Raw genomic sequence first — 19,337 nt, 5'->3', positions numbered from 1 at the left:
CTTGAGGACAAGGCAGAGAATAATAACGGACCAAGGGGATACTAGAGGTGGAGTCATGGAAGCAGAACTAGAGAGAAAGAAGGGAACTGGCTACCCATTCAAGGAGAACCTTGTGTGGACTGATAGGAGAGCTGGGGCTCCGTCCTTTAGGCCACGTGATTAGGTGATTGGCTACTGGAAAGAATCTCTTTTTGGTAGTAGGCTCTAGGTGTACAGTTACGAACCTAATGTAAGAGTTACATTGAAAACTTAGGCACATTGGCAAGTGTGGGTTTTAATAATACTGCTGTGTTATTTGGAATCCTGTCCCACCCCAGCTAATCTGGGCATTCCCAAAATAGGACTTATTATTGCTGTGTCAAGCTGTCCCATCGGGCATCTGCTTAGGAAGGGTGTGGAGAACTGTACAGGGTACATAACTGGAGCGATGCTTGGGGACTTCCTTTCTTTTTTCTCAGTCCATCCCCGCCTGCTGACTTCTAGACCATTTCACCTTATCTGAGCATAAAATACTTCAAAGGTTGTAGCCTTTGGTATTAAACAGATCCAAATTCTAATCTCAACTCAGTCCTTTCTAGTTGCGGATAAAGTTTCTTTAACTACCCAAATCTCAATTTTCTCACTTCTAACATGACATTATTAATAAATGCTTTATAGGGTTGTTGTGAGATTTACATAATATGGGTAACTGTATGGTCAGGCTACTCAAGATGGCTGTCCTCTTGCTCTCTGTATATCTCCTGCTGAACCAGTTCCTACTTCACCTACACCCTACACACATGACTATCCCATCTTCTTAATCATGGGGCATAATCAGTAACTACCAAAGTGCTTGCCCCCTGCCCGAGCTGCTGGTTTCCCCGGTAACTGATAAGCCAACCTGACATTAATTCCCTCTGTAAGTGGTAGCCTCCTTCTCCCCCAAGTGGTGACGATTTCTGCCTGCAGACATACATGGCGGGGTGTTGCTCTGGGACTTTGCTTCAGATTGGTAAGATTCCATATCCAATAAGTCGTTGATGTCTCCACCTCCAGGCTCTTTCTTGGGTCTTGCAGCTGGGCAATTCCAGGGCTTCAGGCCTGCGGGGTACAGTCTAACAGTAGCACATTTGCAACAGTGCTTGGCACACAATTGTCAGTAAACGGTGACTTATCTTTCTGGCATACTGAGGAGAGGAGGGACAGAGATGAACTCTGGCCAAGGGGAGGCGAGATGGGGGTTTGGTGGGAAGGGCAGGAGTCTTCTTACCCTTGAGTGGAGGAGGGCTGGGAGATGATAGAGATGCCTGGTAGGAATAGAGTTGGCAAGAAGAAGGATGGATGGAGAGAGGAAAAGGATAGGCAAGAAGGATAAGGAGGAAAAAACAGACAAGAGCCCAGAAAAAAAGAGCCAAAAATGTCCATGAGCAGGTACAGGAGGTGCTTTTCATAGCCCCTTGCTACTGAAAATGACCTTGGACTGGCAGCATGGGCCTCACCTGGCAGTTTGTTAGAAATGCAGACTTTCAGGCTCCTTCCCAGACCTTTTGAATCAGAATTCACGTTTGAACAAGATCCCAGGTGATTCCTATGTCGATTAAATTTGTTGATGTTGTTTTCATCTGCTGGGGGTTGAACAGATTCAAATCAACAGGAAGGCCCCTGGGGCTTTGGGTGATTTCTGCCCCCCCCCCCCCAATTTATCAGGAAGATTTCCCAATTAAATGAGTTGGGTCCAGGATCTAGGATGTGTCACTCCCCTCGGTGACACTCTGATCTGGACAGAGTTTCTCCAAGCCAGAGCCAGGCTCTGAGGGATTCTCAGAACTTCTCAATCCGTATTGAAAGTAATAGGTGTGGAGGAACTAGGAAATGGAGTGGTTAACATTCTTTCTCTGTGGAGGAAACAGAAGGAGAGTTAGGATTGTCTTCAGGCACATCTGATCACCCAGGGAGGCACCCTGCCCTCCAGGCATTCTGCCACCTGCCCCTTCAGCGCCCAGTGCCCTTCCTTGCCCCTGAACAATGGAAGCACTTTTGTCTGTGCCCTGCGTAGAAGGTCTTCCTCACAGGTGCCTGGGAAAGAACACTGGGCTCCTGCCCTCGGACAGCCACTTCCCTTCCCTCTTCACTGTTCCCTGTTCCTTGACATGTAATAGAGGCTTCATATTGTGATGTCGGGTGCCCAGGGTTTCCCAGTGCAGTGGGAACTAGCACTATTGCCTTCTGGTGACTATTCCTACCGGATTGCACCCCTAAGTCATCAATTAGGCAGCTGATGGCAACGAGAGAAGTTGCTGGGTATAAAATAAAGTGTTGCTCCACTTGCCCCATTAAAACAGGGGCAGACTCTGCTCAGACCTGCCAGTTGTCAGGGCCCAGAGTGGCCAGATGCTCTTTATTCCAAGAAAACTGGAAGTCCAGACTTTGATGTTAAATTTTCTGATTTTAAAGGCTGACAGTGAATTCATTTTTTTTTTTTTTAAATCCTGCTGCTCATCTGAGGGCTGGATGCTGCCTACAGGCTGCCAGCGTATGACGTCCTTTCTAAGTCTTTTAAGAGAGGAAAATTGAAATTTCCACCAGACTGGAAGTAGGCAAATGAGACACAGACTCTTGAATTGCCTCCTGCCCTGGTGATGCCTGCCTGACGAGGATGAAGATGCTGACTTACATTTCTAGATAGACACAGTTTGAATGAAATATGGTTGTCATACCCTTTTCACCGCAACTAAAGATGAAAGTACGAAACATTCAATAAGTCACGTACTATGGTATGAGGTGAGCCTGTCATTAATGAGCTGATTAATCATTGTCAGCCTCTTGTCATGTGCTGATACATGAGTAACGTATGTTCAGAGTATTAATTGCATCCCAGCTAGGATTCCTTTGAGGCTGTCACCTGAAGGACACTGTGACCACAGAGGTCCACCTCAAGTTACTGCCTTTTGCAAAGCAATAATGGGGTGCACAGCCAGGTGTAATTTAAGCACATCTTCCTACAGGCAGTGGGTGGTTATGGCTATACTGCTGTAGCTGTATTGCTTTCAGCTTTAATGGGAATCTTTATTGAAACAGAAACCTAATTCCATTTAGGTTAATAATTTGCCCACTCAATCTTTCTTTCCAGAACCAGCCTGATCTTTAAACTTTCTGAGGGGAAACTGGTAGTGATTCCTCATTGCAGGTAGATCTTTCGTTAGATACAGCAGGGTTAGGAAAGACTTGCATTTTCACTCTGAGTCATTTTGATTGCTTTTTTTCATAGTGAAAGTATGGTAACTTTCTCTTATCTCTTAATGCAATGGTACTAAAATCGTGGTGTGTTTGTCTTCTCAGTGGACCAACCTGAAGTTCAGGAGTGGGATGAGCTTGTATTCAGGTATTGAACCAGGACTATAGCTATTCATCCCTACTGTACGCTTTTAATCAGCGCGCCCCAGGAGTGATTAATGGCAATGAAAATAATGTATGGGGGCTGAAAGGGGATTCTGAGAATATGTCAGCCTGGATGCAATTTTCATCTTTCCGACTCCCAAACCCCAAGTTTCTTCCTCTCTGGAGGCAAACAGCTGCTAATTCCTATGGGTGACTGGGTACGAGTGAGGCCTTGGGCTTTGGTGGGTTCCCAGCAGAGAGAATTGTGAGGCTCCTTCTCCCAGTGGGCCTAGAAAATAATGTCAAAGGCCAGGAGTGAAGAATGGAAAGCAGTCAATCCCGGGGAGAGGTGAGCTTTTGGGACTAAAGTCAACGGAAGCCCTGTGTGATGGTGCTGGACTTCCCACTCAAGGAGCCAAGGAGATGCTGAATGGGGACTGGGTCCTCTACCCTTCTGCTGAAGCAATGTGAGAAGTCTGGAGGGAGGGGGTTCCTGCAGCTCCTGTAAGTCAGCCTGTGGGGACTGAGATTGTGTCAGCTTCTGGCATCTGTGGGACTCCCATCACCTGGGACTCATAAACCATCATGTCCTAAGATCTAAAGAGCCCACACAGAAGAATACCATACCATTTAAAAGGGGTCAACAGCCAGAGAGACAAAGCAAAATACCTTCCCAGCAAGCTGAAGTTGTGAGAGGCGTGTCTGATTAGGGGAGGGGCAGGAATCTATGCTTACATTGTCAGTAGCAACTGTTGGTGGGTGGAAAGGGAGGGAGAAAAAAAGAGAGTCCAAAGGTCAAAGGAAGGATGGAAAGTAAAATGATTTTAAAGCTCTCATCTTACTGGAGTGAGGGGAAATCAGAAGAGAGGTGAAGCATCTCTCTGGGGAAATGATGCATATTGGTGAAGACAATGATACTTTGTTTTCAGAAAAATATATGCAAATTAAAAAACATCTACTTAAGCAGTTAGGCTCCCAGGTCACCTCTCTTGCCTCACACAGGATGAGTGGCCCTTTATTGCCTCCTGGCTGAAGACTGAGAGATTGAGCCAGGGGGATTCTGGACTCAAGGATGCCAGGCACACTGAGCAAGGAAATGATGCTGAAAATGGGGAATAGGAGGAAGATTAGTTGCAGAAAGGTCGGATCCCTGGGCCCTGGCCTTCTGTGTTTCATCTCGCGGAACACTAGCAGCCATGGTTATCCCTCCCAGGAAAGGAGTTAGAGGTTCCCCTTCGGGGGCCTGACCAGCCCAGGGGAGAAGACCCACAGGTGTTGACAGTCAGCAGCCCCTGATGGAACAGACAGCGCTGCAGGGAAGCCCACCAGTCAGCAGATTCCACCCACACACTGAGCTCCTAAACTTCATCTAGTGTATCACTCTTAACTATGAGCAGACAACCAAGATGTGTGAGCAAATCTAACGTGAAAGACAGAGACCAAATAGGAAGAAAAAGAAATTTAGAAAAAGTATAGGTGACAGCAGAAAATTTAAAAAGCCTTCACTATTTCCAGAAAGATACTGTATTCAAGAAACAAAAGAAGCAATTAGAAAGAAACATTTAGAGAACAATTAATAGAGATCTATTTTTAATTGGAGATTAAAATTAGGATAGCAGAAAGGAACAATTCAAGAGAAGAATTAGAAATGTTGTCAATGTTAGCACGTAGAAATATAGGACTCTCAGTTTCATTTGAATTTCAGATAAACAAATTTTTTTAGTATAAATATGTCCCAGTTTTAGTCCCAGACTTAGTTTGTCTGAAATTAAAATTCACCTGGGTATCTTATATTTTATCTAATAACCCTAGTTGGAAGACAAATTTGAAATCTCCAAGAAAATATAACAGAGAGAGAGTGGGAGAGAGGAAAAGAGAAGATAATACAATTCAAAGATCAGCTGAGGAAGTCCAATATTTGGAATGATAAGGAGTTTTAGAAAAATAACAGAGAAAACAGAGGGAATAAATCATCTGCGAAATTTCCCAGAACTGATTGAGAGAGTCTATCCAGAGCCAAGCACAAGGATGAAAAATCTCTGAAAAAGCACATCACTGAGAAATTGCACAGCACTGAGGATAAAACAGTGAAAGATCAAGCCACACACAGAGGACCAGGAAGGAGACTGGCAAAATTTTTCTACAGAAAATAATGGAGAAATGTCTTCTGATTTCTCAGAAAATTTATTTCCAGTGTAGAATTCTACACTCCAACTGAACAGACCATCAAATCTGAAGGCAGAATAAAAATTCTCTTCCAGAAACTTCAAGATCTCAAAAAACTTCCATGTTGCTTTCTCACTGGAGGATGTCCTCCATCAAAATGTGAGAGTTAAACCAAGAAAGAAGATAAAGACCACGGGAGAGAGAGGCAGGAAGTCCCTGAGATGATAAAAGAGAGAGATCCGAGGAAGGTGGCAGTTCAGTGAGCTTAGAGAGTTATCAGTCCTGACTGGAGCAGGACAGAAGATTCCAGACGGGATATCTATTGGAAAAAGATTAGTTTTATAAAATAGCTGAGGTTTGGAAGTATTGAGATGAGATTTTAATTCTGTCAGAGAGTTTGGGTGTGAATTACTGATTGGTACACAGGAAAATTAAGGAAGAATGTGAGAAAGTGATTAACCCTAGAGAAAACCAAAGATGTACAAGAAGGAAATTTAATCATAGTTCATATCGTGACTTAGTTGGGAATAATATTTACATAGTCATAATAATGTAAATCAGTATTAGTTAACAAAAATATAACCACGTGGTGTGAAGAAGAGTGTGTGTGTATGTGTGAGTATGCCTGGCGGGCATGCACATGCCTGGGGTTGTGTGTGTGTGTAGAGTTTGTGTAGGCAGGTAAAGAAGCTAAAACTCATAATACAATAGTTGAAAGACTCTACATGATATCAAAAACTAAAATATCAAGAAATTGGAGGGAGGGTGTAGCTCAGTGGTAGAGCGCATACTTAGCATGCATAAGGTTCTGGGTTCAATCCCCAGTCCCTCCATTAGCTAATTATCTCCCCTGACTAAATAAATAAATAATAAAAATAAGATGAAAGAAAGAAATAGCTGTATAAGCGTGCCATTTAGACACAGAAAAGCAAATACCAGAGAAACAGATATAAAAGTTGTAAGTTGTTGTCTTCTAGAGAGTAGGAATTGAGGAGTAGGTAAGGGCAAAGGTGTGGACTGCTATTTTGTAAGTTTTATGGAACCATTTGACTCTTTAAAACTATTTACCTTAATAAAAAATAAAGTTTAAACATTTGAAATGTAATCCATTTGATTTTACATGGAATCTAGCAATATATCCAAAGAACAGCATTCTTGACTAGGCAGGATTTATTCAAGGGTGAGTCAGTATCAGGAAATCTATCAACATAATCTATGAGAGCAACAAACTGAATTTTTAAAAATGATCATATCAATAAAAATATTTTAAACATTTAGCAGCAAATTTGAAGAAAAATGATAAAGTTTATAAAAACTATAAAATATACTAAAGACTACCAAAAAATAAGAACAAATATTATCCTAAATGGCAAAAGGAAGATGATAAGAGATTTGGTCTTGAGACCAAACTGAGAGGTAACAGCTCCTAGCATCATAAAGAACTTTTTTTTCCTGTGAAGTTGAGAATTTCAGACTCTGTGTTTCCTAGAGTCCCCAAAATGTGAAGGATCACCTGCATTAGAAGCACTTCTCTTAGGGTCCCAGGAGTCTACATTTCAAGAAAGAGGCCCAGGTAATTTTGTTTTGGATTAACTTTGAGAACCGCTGCTTAGGCCAACAGAAGTTGCCAAAGGGTTCAAACTGAGAAGCAACAAAATCAGATTTTCAACGACCTCCTTCCTTGTCTTCCCCCAACCCACCCATCCCCACGTCGTTATAGCAGACCAGGAGGGTTGTCACTCTAAGTCAACCACACTACTTCTTGTGGAAAAGTTGGGTCATATTGCCATTCAATGCCAGAAAACTTACTGGAAGTGGCCTTGGTTCCTGGAGCATCATGCTTTGTCTAATTCACAGTAAACAGCAAGATAACATCTTCCTGGGACTGGGAGATGAATAAATGCTGAGTCACGTCTGAAAATCTGAGTTGGTCTATCTTGGCTTTGAAAACTTTGTTTTTAAAAAATTCCAATGACAAAACTTAAAATAGCTCTCAGAGGTGATCAGTGCCATTGCAGGTACTGGAGGAAGTCATCTGGGCAGAGGGAGTCCTCCAGGTAGGTAACCAGGCCCAGCTGCTGCCGTTTTCATTCAGAACTCGGTGACCGCGGTAAAGCAGATGGGCCACCTCTGGAAATCTGGGAAGCAACAGCCCTAGACAGCCACAGGGCATCTCAGGAAACTTAAACAGCAACAACGACAACAAATCATCTACAACGACAACAAATCGTCTATCTGATCAGGTGATTTCATGGAGAGCAAAGGAAGTGACCGAGGGGACTTAGTGAAGCCTTCCCCAGCTGTGGGAGATGTTTTGAACAGGAACTCTAGGCAGTGGTTCTGAAACTGAGCATACATCAGAATCACCTGGAGGGCTTGCTCAACACGGATAGTTGAGTCCCATCCCAGAGTTTCTGATTCAGTAAATCTGGGTGCAGCTCGAGATTTGGCATTTCTAACAAGTTGCCATGTGCTGCTTCTGCTGCTCTTGGGGATGACACTTCAGGAACTACTGCCCTGTCGTGGGTGAAGGAAATCTGCTCGGCAACATCTTTTTTGCTCAGCCATGGCCCTGTGGACCCATTGAAGGAGAAAACTGGGGATGCCAGTGGGACAAATGCTGGGGCCACACCCAGAGATCCTCTTGAGGGCAAGGAACAGACACGGGCCTACTTGGCTAGATAATTATGCACCAATTTACATCAAATAAAGCACAATATCTGATGGGTGACCATGATTGCTATAGCCACCTTTATTAAGCACTATCTGTATGCCAGGCACTCCACAGACTTTTGATCTTCACAGCAGCCCTACGGCTCCCTCCATACTGACCTTGCCAGGCATGTCCCACCCCAGGGCCTTGGCACAGGCTGGTCCCTTGGCTTGAAATTTGCTTCCCTCACTCAGCTCTCTCTTACTCTCCTTTCAGGTCTTTGTACAAACACCATCTTGTCAGAGAGGGTCTTCCCTGGCCACCCCCACCCCTGCTCCAAAACTTCCATTCCCCGCTTCATGGCTTTATTTTTCCTCCTGAGCACTTACTACTAACATTCTATATGTTTTGCTTGTTTTGTTTATTATCTGCTTCCCTCATTAGCACGTAGGCACCAGGGCAGGGATTATGTCACTGTTGTTTCTCTAGAGCCTGAAACTATCTGGTATGTAGTTAACAGTCCACAACTTACTGGCAAAATGAACAAATGAAACTTTCAGAGGGCCAAGCCTTACTTTGCAGGAACGTGCAGAATTTGGTAATGTGATGATTAGAGCCTGTCAAGTAAAAAGCATTCCCATCTGGCATAATCTCCTTAGTGCTGTTTAAATGTGAGGGAGGAAAATAAGTAGAAATGAGAAGAAAGGATGCGAACTGGGGAGGTAGGAGTAGGGGAAGGCTGGGCTGAGTAGAAGCCCACCTCGGCCTTGGGAGGGTGTTGCCCTTCAAGTCTCCTGCCAAGGGTGGCTATGGGGCTCTTCCTTGGGGGAAGAAAACAGCTGCTACTGTCAGCAAGCGAGGAACACCCTGCCCAGCCATGTTGCTGGAAAGCAGGATTGGTTTCTGTAATGACACAGAGGGTTAGTTGAAAGAAAAAAAAAAGCTTTCCAAATAGCCCAACCAGCTGACCCTGGAGGAGACTAGAACTAGGTTTTCACCCAGAAGTGGCAGCTGGCGCAGCAACACGGTGACACGGAAGATGCAGGGTCAGGGAGAGGCCGGCTGAGAGTCAGCAACCAGACCCCTGAGGCCGAAGGAAGAATCTAGATTATGATTTAACTGCGTAAACAGACTCAGTTTGATTGGAAACACTCTCTGATAACCTCCATGCCATGCGGAAAATATGAAACATTTCCTCTCTTGGCACCTGTTTCTAGAGGACAGGCTGCGGTGTTGACTACTTTGTGATAATACATAAATTCAGTTCCTTAATGAACTCCAGGCAGAGTCCCCGAGCCCTGGCCAGCGGGGCTTGTCTCCTGTTTGAACGTGAAAAAGAGAAAGTGGCTGAATGGTCGAGTTGATAGCACTGCACACATCAGCAGGTGCGTGGGGCCTGCTGTGCAGTCCAGCACCCCAGGGAAGAAAGGGGAAAAAATAGAAAATAACGTGAAAGCCAAGAAACAGACGTTATCCACAGCGATCAACTTGATTCAATCAATTTAATTCCACAAACAGTAGTTTGGGGATTCTACTGAGAGTGGAAAATCTTTCTCTAAGTAAAAGCCGAAAGCATGATAGTGATGACCGGGTCTCCTGTGTTAAAAGTCCTCAAATTATCTGGGAGGTATTTTGGCAAACCTGACGTCCTGTCTCCAGCAAGAGAGCGCGGAGGACCTACTGTGGATGCAGAGTAAAGACTGCAAGGGTCCCACCGCTATCAGTGGGGATGCTGAGAGGCGGTAAGCTGAGGGGAGCCAGAGGGAGAGCTCTGAGGCTGAGGGCTTGGTCTAGGGAGTGGAACTGCTGATAGAGGTTGTTTAGTAAAGGGCTCCAAGGTTAAACACATGGGAACACATCAGGTGAAACAGTTAAACCGACCTCTTTGCTGTATTCTTCTGTAGCTAATGTGCACTGGGCGTCTATGAGAGAAAGGACCACAGAATAGAGTGTTTCTTGAATATTTGACCCTACAAGCCTTTTTTCAAAGAACCCACATAAGAATAAAACTGCTGTAAGTCCATGTGTCCCCTGCTTCTGTGCTGGGGAAGAAGGCTCTGGCTACATGTGCTGTTTATAAACAGATTCTACTGGACTAGCAGAGAAAGACTTGTCGCCACTCTACTAGTGAGTTCTTGAAATGGATGTTAAATTCCTTCAAGACTCTAAGCCTGACTGTGATAGTGACCTGGAGAGGATGCCTCCCTCCAGATGGGAGAGCTCCAGCTAGGCCTTTCCTGGATACACACTCGCCCTGCAAAGCTTTGAACCAGACTTGCCATCAGAGTTTGTTTATTTGTTTGTTTTTCCTTAAAGGGCTGTTTGCAACTTACCAAACTGATTTTATCAATCTCTAAAGCGTTGCAATTTGAAAAATACTAAATTCAATCTAAACTTAAGCATATTAAAAGACTTCTACCTCTTCTTCCAAAGAATTCCATGCCCATTATCTCGTGGGGTAAAGAGGGCAGGAGAGGCCTTAGGGCCAGGTTTTTTCTTCAGGAGAGGTAGCTTCTTCCTAACAGTGTCTTTGTGCAATACAAGCTCTTGACTAGGCCCTGCTTTTGGAAAAGAACAGGGAAATCTGTGGTCAAAACTGTTATTAAAACAAAGCTTTCAAACTTTACCTGTGATCCTGGGTTCTAATGGTGAGCTGGGAACAGTTCACAGCTGTTCTCCATATCGTTCTAACTGAGATCACAGGCGAGCACCCAGATAAGGGGAAAGACCTGGGTTCGATCTACACTTCTGGCGAGGCTCCGAGGCAGGCATAGGGTAGGCAGTCTTCCCTAAAGATGCCGTTCCCTCCCTTCGCCTCATATTTAGTGTCTTAATGCCACTTCCTTGACACGGAGCCAGGCTCTGCGCTGAGGGAAAAACGGACCTAAGGAACCTGACCTAACTCCGGACCCCAGATGGCCTCCTGGTGCCCCAAGAAAGGTAGGTAAGATTAGTGATTTTAACAGATTTTCTTGCTACTTTTCTGTCATATCAGAAAGGCCTGAGCCTTAAGGGACCCCCAGGGTGCGTCTCCCAGGCGAGCCAGCGTCTCCTCCCCACTTTTGGTGCACAGAATGCGCAAAACAAAAAAATTTTTAAGCTAATAATTGAATGTGATATTTTGCAAAGTATGATGGTTTTCCAAGCTTTAATTTCGAGTCGTCAAGAAAATATTTGTGTTCTCAGTTTTCCTTTTCTATTCTTTCTTCTCTTCTTGATTCACTTGATTTCCTTCTGAGCATTTTGGCTGTGGCGTTCCTCACGATATTGTCCCTTGGAGTCATAGCTGAACTATAAAATACAATTTTGTTGTTTGTAAAATTAAAAAGAAAAATAGAAGTGCAGGTAATGGGGCCTGAGGAGCAGCGGGAGAGAGGTGGGATGGTGGCGGGGGCTGAGGAGAAACTGTAGCCTAGGCGGAACGGCAAATGCATCACTGTACTTTCAAGACTGAAAAGAAGTGGATTTTACTGTGCCCAATCGGTTTAACCATTCAAATGATTGTTGCTCCCCTGGTGTTGGTAAAAACATATGAAACAAAAGGAGCCGGATTCACATGGACTTGAAACCAGGAGGGTACCCACAAAGTCTGCTTTGGTTTTGCCCAGCGTTACGAATCCTAACATACCGATTCTACTGTCTGCAGAAACTAGACGGCAGAGCCGGGTGATCAAGGGGGGGCTGCCACTGACTCACTGTGTGACCTTGGGCAAGTCATGTGACCTTCCAAGCCTCAGTTTCCTCCTTTTTAAGTGGGCATCATTCTTAATTGTACTTACCATTTAAGACTGCTGTCAGTATTTAATGAACTAATGAATGAGAAATTACTAAAAAGTCTGTCATATGGTAAATGCTCAATAAATTTTGTTATAAAATTCTGTGCAAACAGAGATACTGCAAGTAAACCAAGATTGAGTTTTTGGCAGAGTTCCACTGAAAGCCATGTGACAGAAGGCGGGCAAGGGGAAAATTGTTGTAGGCATTTTGCACAGCAGATTTCAATCAGGAGCCATTTGCTCTTCGGGAGCCATTTTCAGTCTGAAGTTTTTTGGTTTTTTGTTTTTTTTTTAATTTAATTGAAGTACAGTCAGTCTACAATGTTGTGTCAATTTCTAGTGGGACAGTAGTTTGGTGTAGCCATTATGGAAATTCCTTAAAAAACTAAAAATAGACTTACCCTATGATCCAGCAATCCCACTCCAGGGCATATATCCAGAGGGAACTCTAATTCTAAAAGACACATGCACCCCAATGTTCACAGCAGCACTATTTACAATAGCCAAGACATGGAAATGACCTAAATCTCCATCAACAGAGGACTGGATAAAGAGGTTGTAGTTTATTTATACAAGTGAATACCACTCAGCCATTAAAAAAAGAATAAAATAATGTGATTTGCAGCAACATGGATGGAGGTGGAGATCATCATTCTAAGTGAAGCAAGCCAGAAAGGGAAAGAAAAATGTCATAGGATAGCCTGGAGGTACTTCTGGTTGTCACACGGGTGTGTGTGGGGAGGAGGGGGTGCTACTGGCATCGAGTGTGTAGATCCCAGGGATGCTGTTCAACCTCCTACATTGCACAGGATGGCCCCCAAAACAAAGAATTATCTGGCCCCAAATGCCAATCATGTGAGGTTTAAAACGAAATTGACTTAGCACAGTCCCTTTAACATCTCAGGTCTAGGGGTTGTACTTTCCTTTATGTCCAGAAAGTTATAAATGAGATCTCAAGAGGATAAAATAAAAATATCCAAAAAATAAAACTGAAAAAAAAGTATCCAATTCCCTAAGCGTTAAACATTTTTTGCAAAGAAGAATGGCAGCAAAATTAGGAAATGCTGATTTTAGCATCATTGGAGATAGAACCCGGGTATTCATCCACGATGGTTCCAAGCTTTCAATATTGAGGTGAACTGGTGGAATCACAGAGGCCTGCAGGTATGGTTAGACTAATGAAAGCATGGGCTTGCTCTGAAGAATTTCTTTGGTGGGAAGAGAAATTTTTGATGTTATCCTGGGTCCTGAGATAAAAGCACAGTTATGCTGAATCTTGAAGAGGAGTATCTTGATTGATAATTCCATAGGCCTATTTAAAAATAAATATAAATCAGAATAGATCCTTGTAGGAAGACTTGTTTTGATTCATATTCGGGTTCTGCATTCAAGAATTTAACCAACTGTGGATTGAAAATATTCGGGGAAGAATTCCAGAAAGTTTCAAAAAAGCAAAGCTTGAATTTGTTGTGCTCTGACAACTACTTACATAGCATTTATATTGTATTAGGTATTATAATTAATCTAGAGATGATTTAAAGTAAACAGGAGGATGAGTGTAGGTTTTATGCAAATACTATGCCATTTTATATAAAGGACTTGATCATCCGTGGGATTTTGGTATCCGAGGGGGTTCTGGAACCGATCCTCATGGATGGCAAGAAACAACTGTACTAAACTGTGTGTGATTCTCCTGGATTTGCACAAATCAAATCCAAAGACTTTGGAAATTGTTATTGACAGTAGCCCCAAAGAGGGAACTGTGTCTTTATATCTAGAGAACCTCTTACTTTCTTCAATCTGTGATCAATACATGAGACAAAGCAGAGAAATGGCTGAGAAATGAGCTGGCACAGTGTGGTGTCACTGACTGTCAGGTGGAGAGAAAACCAGGCAGCCACAGAATTTCTAGGGTGCAGGTTGGCAGGTCTGGCAGCCCTTCAGGCCATAGCCTCTTTGACCTTTGCCTGAGTTGCCTAAAGGCCATTCCCAGAACTAGTGGAAGGGAGGTTAACGGAGGGCAGGGCTGACCAGGAAAGGAGAGTCGAACAAAACCTGCAAAATAGCACATGACCTTCACATGTTAACCATTATACCTTATTCCTTTTCCTGAAATCCTCCTAAAGTTTTTCTCACATTTAAATTTCTGTTGGAGCTTAACCAAATGTATAACTCTTCCAGTGGCAATTTAAAATTGCAAACATTTCCAAAGGATACAGAAAATGAATAAGCCTCTCGGTTGGGGGAGGGGGTAACAGCAGCAGCATGAGGGGCACTCTGACCTTGCCACTTTACGAGCAGAAGGCAGGCGTGAGCTTACAAAATAATGTTCCAGAATATCCACAGGAAGTAAATAAAGATTACCCTGTTGAATGCTGTGCCGTTGTTAGCAGTGCCGAGAAGTTTGATTACATGGCCACCTTTGTTGCAAGAATGGAAGTTTGAGTGATCGTTGATAGAGGTGGGCTGAATGAAATATTTCAAAGCTAGGACGTCCTCAGAGCACTGAAATTTTTGGTCATGGAAGGGAACATCTCCAAGTAGATGACTTTATGATAAGCATTATATTTTGATGCGCTCCCAAACTGACTATGGTATCATAATGACCTCTACAGAACATTTAGCTCTGGAGAGGCTCTAATGGAACCCTGAGATCTGTATGTTCAGGAAGAAATCTCCTCGATGCTTACGAGGTGAAAATGGCATGGGACCATGGAATAATGTATGATAGTGAAAAAGAGCACTGGACCAAGAACCTGAAGACCAGTCCGGCTTCTTGCTTACTGCCCTGCTGATGTCTCCAGCCCTTTAGAGTTCAGACCCATCAGTGAAATGAAGATGGATGCTGGGATCTGCTGGGTACCCTACTGGGCTGTGAACATTCGAGAAAATCTCATGAATCGTTGACTAAACAACCAGTATCTTATGTTCTTGTCAAAAGGTAATGAGGGTTAGAATCAAATTGTATTCTATTAAGGAAATATGTTTATAACCAAATTACTCTCTAAGAACTTCATATTTCCTGACATGGTCTTTCATTTCTCTCCTAATATAAAATTTGTCAGGAAGCCTATGTTTCACCGAGTAGAAAATTGCATAGCCCGTAAATATATTTTAAAATGTCTTATTTTATGGCCATCTCCTTTGGTCATCTGGATGTGGCCTTTTGGAGGGCGTCTTAGCCAGAGATCTTCTTATTGCAGGAGACAGAAACTCATCCAGGTTAGCTCAAAAAAGAGAGAGCTTGTTATAGAAACAGAAGCAAAACAATAGCCAGCCATCTCACATGCATCCCAGTCAAAGCAGAGCCACTCCTCATGCAAATGAGTTTGGGAGACCTCCAAAAACAAGGTAGTGCTTCTTGATTTTTTCAGTGACTTCATGGCTAATTTTTCTCTTCTAAACACCACAAACCCACATGCTACAAAACTAGTCCGACCGATACCCCCAAGTCTGTATGAACGGATTAGTCCAATAACCACGGGCTACACTTTCTTAGTCTTTTACTTTAATCTCTTTCCTTTTTCTTTCTTTTTTCTTGCCTAGAATATAGATGCAATGCTATTTTCTCCTCATTATCTACCTTTTTAGCATTTAAAGCTCAGAGTCCATGCCATCAAAGCTACAAATTGACAAGCAAATTTGGGAGTGTGCTTTCACAGAACCACTTTTGTCAAGTTACTGAACATCTTTGTGCCTGTTTCCTAATCTATAAAATGGGCTAATATTATGTATTCCCAAGCATTGTGCTTGGTCCATGATGCTCAACATTTGCCATTATCATTATTAATTTAAAAAAGGTTAATTTATGAAACTGACCAAAAGCATGCATTGGACTGCATCATCCAAACATTGTATCAAGTTCTAAAATAAGATAAACACTGTATTGAGTTTGTTGGATAAGTTTCCAGAGAAGATGACTTGACCTAGGTCTTGAAGGAAGTGACTGAAAAGACTTGATAAAGAGAGACGTCTTGGTTTTCAATGACTATGTAACAAACTATCCCAAAACTTAGTGGCTTAAAACAACAATTATTTATTTACTCACAATTCTGCAATTTGGACAGGGCTTGGCAGAAACAGTCCATCTCTACTCCATGTGGTTTCATTGGCTGGACGATCCAAGATGGCCACTTTACTTACAGGCCTGGCACACAGGTGGGGCTGACCAGGCATCCTCTTCCCATGTGGCCTCTCCATGTGGCTAGCCTGGGCTTCCTATCATCGTGATGGTCTCACAGTGTGGCCTGTTTCCCCAAAATGCAAAAGCAGAAGCTCCCAGACATTTTTAGTGTCTGGGCTCAGAAGTCCCAGAACATCATTTCCACCACATTTGATCAGCCTAAGCAGTCACAGGACCAGCGCAGCTTCAAGGGGAGGGGACTGCACAAGAGCATGGGTCCCCAGAGGTGTGGTTTACTGTAGTCATAGATGAAAGGACTGTGACAAAAGACTAACACGGAAGCTTAGGGGAGACAGTAAATGCAAAAAGCCCAGGATAGGCTGGGAAGAGCATGAGAATTACAAAAGAGACTGGCTGGTTTGAAGGGTAGGAACAGAATCTGAGGGTTTATTTAACTCTAAGATAGTTCTGTCATATCACCTATTCCGAATGAAAGGTTCAAACTAGGAAGTAACAGACCCACTCCTCACCCTTTCCAAGTGTCCCTGGAAGCTGTCATCTTTGGGGAATTTGAATCATCTCTTCCTTCCAACTCCAGGTCAAATGCACTGAACTCAGCTTTTAAATTGGCACACACAACAGCAGAGCTCAACTCTGACCAAGGCTCCAAGTTCATCCCCATGGCCACTCTTTTTATCACTCACCGTTAGCATTTTTTCTTCTCAAACTTTCCCCTCTATTTCTGTTTCCTGAAGCAGTAAAACCCTTAATTTTCTGTGGGCTGCTTATTTTTCCATGTGCGTGGATCTGGGAAATTTCCTGAAGCACCAGCTTTTGGTTTGGTTGATCTTGGGTGTTGTTTGAGGATCCGCTTTCTGCCTCCATGGTTGGCTGGGCCGGGTGGAGGATAGGGGTTGACAGAGGGCAGAGCTGAAGTTGGTGGAGGGACACGGTGATGGTTCTTGATGTGGTCACTTAGCTGCGGCCTCCAATTTATGCACCAGTGCTGCTCTCCTGCCCTAGAAATGGCCAGCTCAGGCCTTCCTTCTGAACCTCCCTCTCTTCCCGAGAGGACTGATGGAGCCCTGTGAACAGCAAGGCATTCCCACCACAGAGAAGTTGTCAGCATTTATGCTGGGGTTGGTGTGGGGCTGCCCTGAGGTTACAGTGAGAGAAGGTCAAGGCCTCTTCTGTTCACCGAGGCTGCTTCTGCCTTAGCCCCCATCTCTGCCTCCCCACTCTAATTCTGCCACTTAGTTATCTGGAGCTTAAACACCTCCCTCCCCCTTTCTTCATTCTGATCTTCAAACTTCCCTCTGATGCCTTCAGAATACCAGGGTTTTTGTTTTGTTTTTGTTTTTAAATACGCACAACTTCATTTTAGAGCAGCATTAGTCTCAGGGTTCATTAATTAAGACATCACACTTAACCAGAACGTGAACTTATTCTTGGCTGCATCCTCCATGCCTGGCACAGAGCCTGGTGCAGAATAGGAGCTCAAGCCATAGTGGCCAGATAGGGCAGGACTAGCACCCTACAGGGAATCACAGCCCTGCTCACTGTTTGCTATTCTGCTTCCTAAATTCGTCCTTTCAGCCTCTTCTCTCATCATAGACTGTATCAAGGAAAACAATGAATGAGTTTCTTAGAAACAGCTTATGTCAACAGCTTATGTCCTGCCCTGTCCTCTGCTCAAAGCAGTGAGGCTGTAAACAGCTTTCATCAGAAAACTGGCACTTGGAAAATAAAAATCCAATTAGGGAGCTGTGAAATGACTCAGTAGAGTGTTCTCAGAGAGCTAGGAGGGAGCGCACACACAGATTGGACAAAAACCTGTAAGATGTAACCTTTTGGAAGACAGCATTGAGTGTGAATAGTCAGGCTCTAAGTTTACTCATTCAGTGGCTACTGAACTGCTTTGGAGATGTCTTCCCGTGCTTTGTAAGACTGCTGGACTGTGAGGATTTACCAAGGGGTAAGTCTAGCGAGTTCCTCGGGGAAGTGTTTTAGGTAATACTCTTTTGCCGTGTATATTAATCTGCTCAGGCTGCCATAACAAAATATCTGGACTGAGGGGCTTTGGGAACAGAAGTTTTCTCATGGTTCTGGAGGCTGGAAGTCTGAGGTCAAGGTGCCAGCAGGGGTAGTTCCTTCTGTCATGAAGCCCAGTGATCTCTTCCTTCTTATAAGGACACTGATTATATTGGATTAGGCCCTACCCATATGACCTCAGTTAACCTTTTTTTTTTTTAAAGAAAATTTTATTGAAATGTTGATTTACAATATTAGTTTCAGGTGTACAGCAAAGTGATTTAGTTATACATGCACATACATATATGTATTTTTTCTTTTCTGATTCTTTTCCATTATATGTTATAAGAAAATTGAATGTAGTTCCCTGTGCTATACAGCAGGTCCTTGTTGTTTATCTATTTTATATATAGTAATGTGTGCCAATTAACCCCCAATTCCTAAATTATCCTTCCCTGCCCTTTCCCCTTTGGTAACAATAGTTTGTTTTCTATGTCTGTGAGTTTATTTTTGGGTTGTAAATAGAAGTTGTATCTTTTTTTTTTAAGATTCTACATATAAGTAATATCATATGATATTTGTCTTTCACTGTCTGACTTCATTTAATATGATAATCTCCATACCACATCTTCTTTATCCAGTCATCTGTTGATGACATTTAGGTCGTTTCCATGTCTTGGCTGTTGTAAATAGTGCTGCTATAAACATTGGGGTGTATATGTCTCCTCAAATTAGAGTTTTCTCCAGATATCTGCCCAGGAGTGGGATTGCTAGATCGTATGGTAACTATTTTTAGTTTTTTGAGGAATCTCCACACTGTTTTCCATAATGGTTGCACCAAACTACGTTCCCACCAACAGTGTAGGAGGGTTCCTTTTTCTTCACTCTATCTCAAGCATTTATTGTTTGTAGACTTTTTAATGATGATCATTCTGACTGGTGTGAGGTGATACCTCTTTGTAGTTTTGATGTTTATTTTTCTAATTAGCAATATTGAGCATCTTTTCATGTGACCTCATTTAACCTTAATGGAGTGGCCCTATCTCCAAATACACTCTCATTCTAAGGTACTTGGGATTAAGACTTCAACATACAAATTTTAGGGGGGACACAATTCAGTCTATAATACCCTGTTTGCTTGTGGAGGTGAAGAGTAGCAGAATGTGCCACTCCACAGTATACCACTTTGGCATAAGGATTACTTTGAGTTAAAGGCACTTGAAACACAGCT

At 43.1% G+C, this 19,337-nt stretch overlaps 3 long non-coding RNA genes across 3 annotated transcripts in view; 1 reads left to right on the top strand and 2 right to left on the bottom strand.

Annotated features, from left to right (window-relative positions):
• Positions 1 to 254: 254 nt before the first annotated feature.
• Positions 255 to 1,600, bottom strand: LOC140697860 (uncharacterized). The gene is made up of 2 exons (XR_012075235.1): positions 1,479 to 1,600; positions 255 to 1,080 (listed from the first exon to the last, which is right to left on the bottom strand). It is a non-coding gene; the product is annotated as an uncharacterized lncRNA (long non-coding RNA).
• A 9,707-nt stretch (positions 1,601 to 11,307) lies between these two features.
• LOC140697861 (uncharacterized) lies at positions 11,308 to 14,518 on the bottom strand. Its single transcript, XR_012075236.1, has 2 exons — positions 14,317 to 14,518; positions 11,308 to 11,467 (listed from the first exon to the last, which is right to left on the bottom strand). It is a non-coding gene; the product is annotated as an uncharacterized lncRNA (long non-coding RNA).
• Positions 14,519 to 14,600: 82 nt separating this feature from the next.
• LOC140697686 (uncharacterized) overlaps positions 14,601 to 19,337 on the top strand; it is a 41,741-nt gene continuing 37,004 nt past the window's right edge. The window contains exon 1 of the long non-coding RNA XR_012074900.1: positions 14,601 to 14,893. This is a non-coding gene — a long non-coding RNA (uncharacterized lncRNA). The remainder of the gene's footprint in view (positions 14,894 to 19,337) is intronic.

Source organism: Vicugna pacos, chromosome 8, assembly GCF_048564905.1.
Source record: "Vicugna pacos chromosome 8, VicPac4, whole genome shotgun sequence".
NCBI classification, from domain to species: domain Eukaryota; kingdom Metazoa; phylum Chordata; class Mammalia; order Artiodactyla; family Camelidae; genus Vicugna; species Vicugna pacos.
Note: the sequence above shows the minus strand (reverse complement) of the source record. Positions and strands in the feature narration are given on the sequence as shown.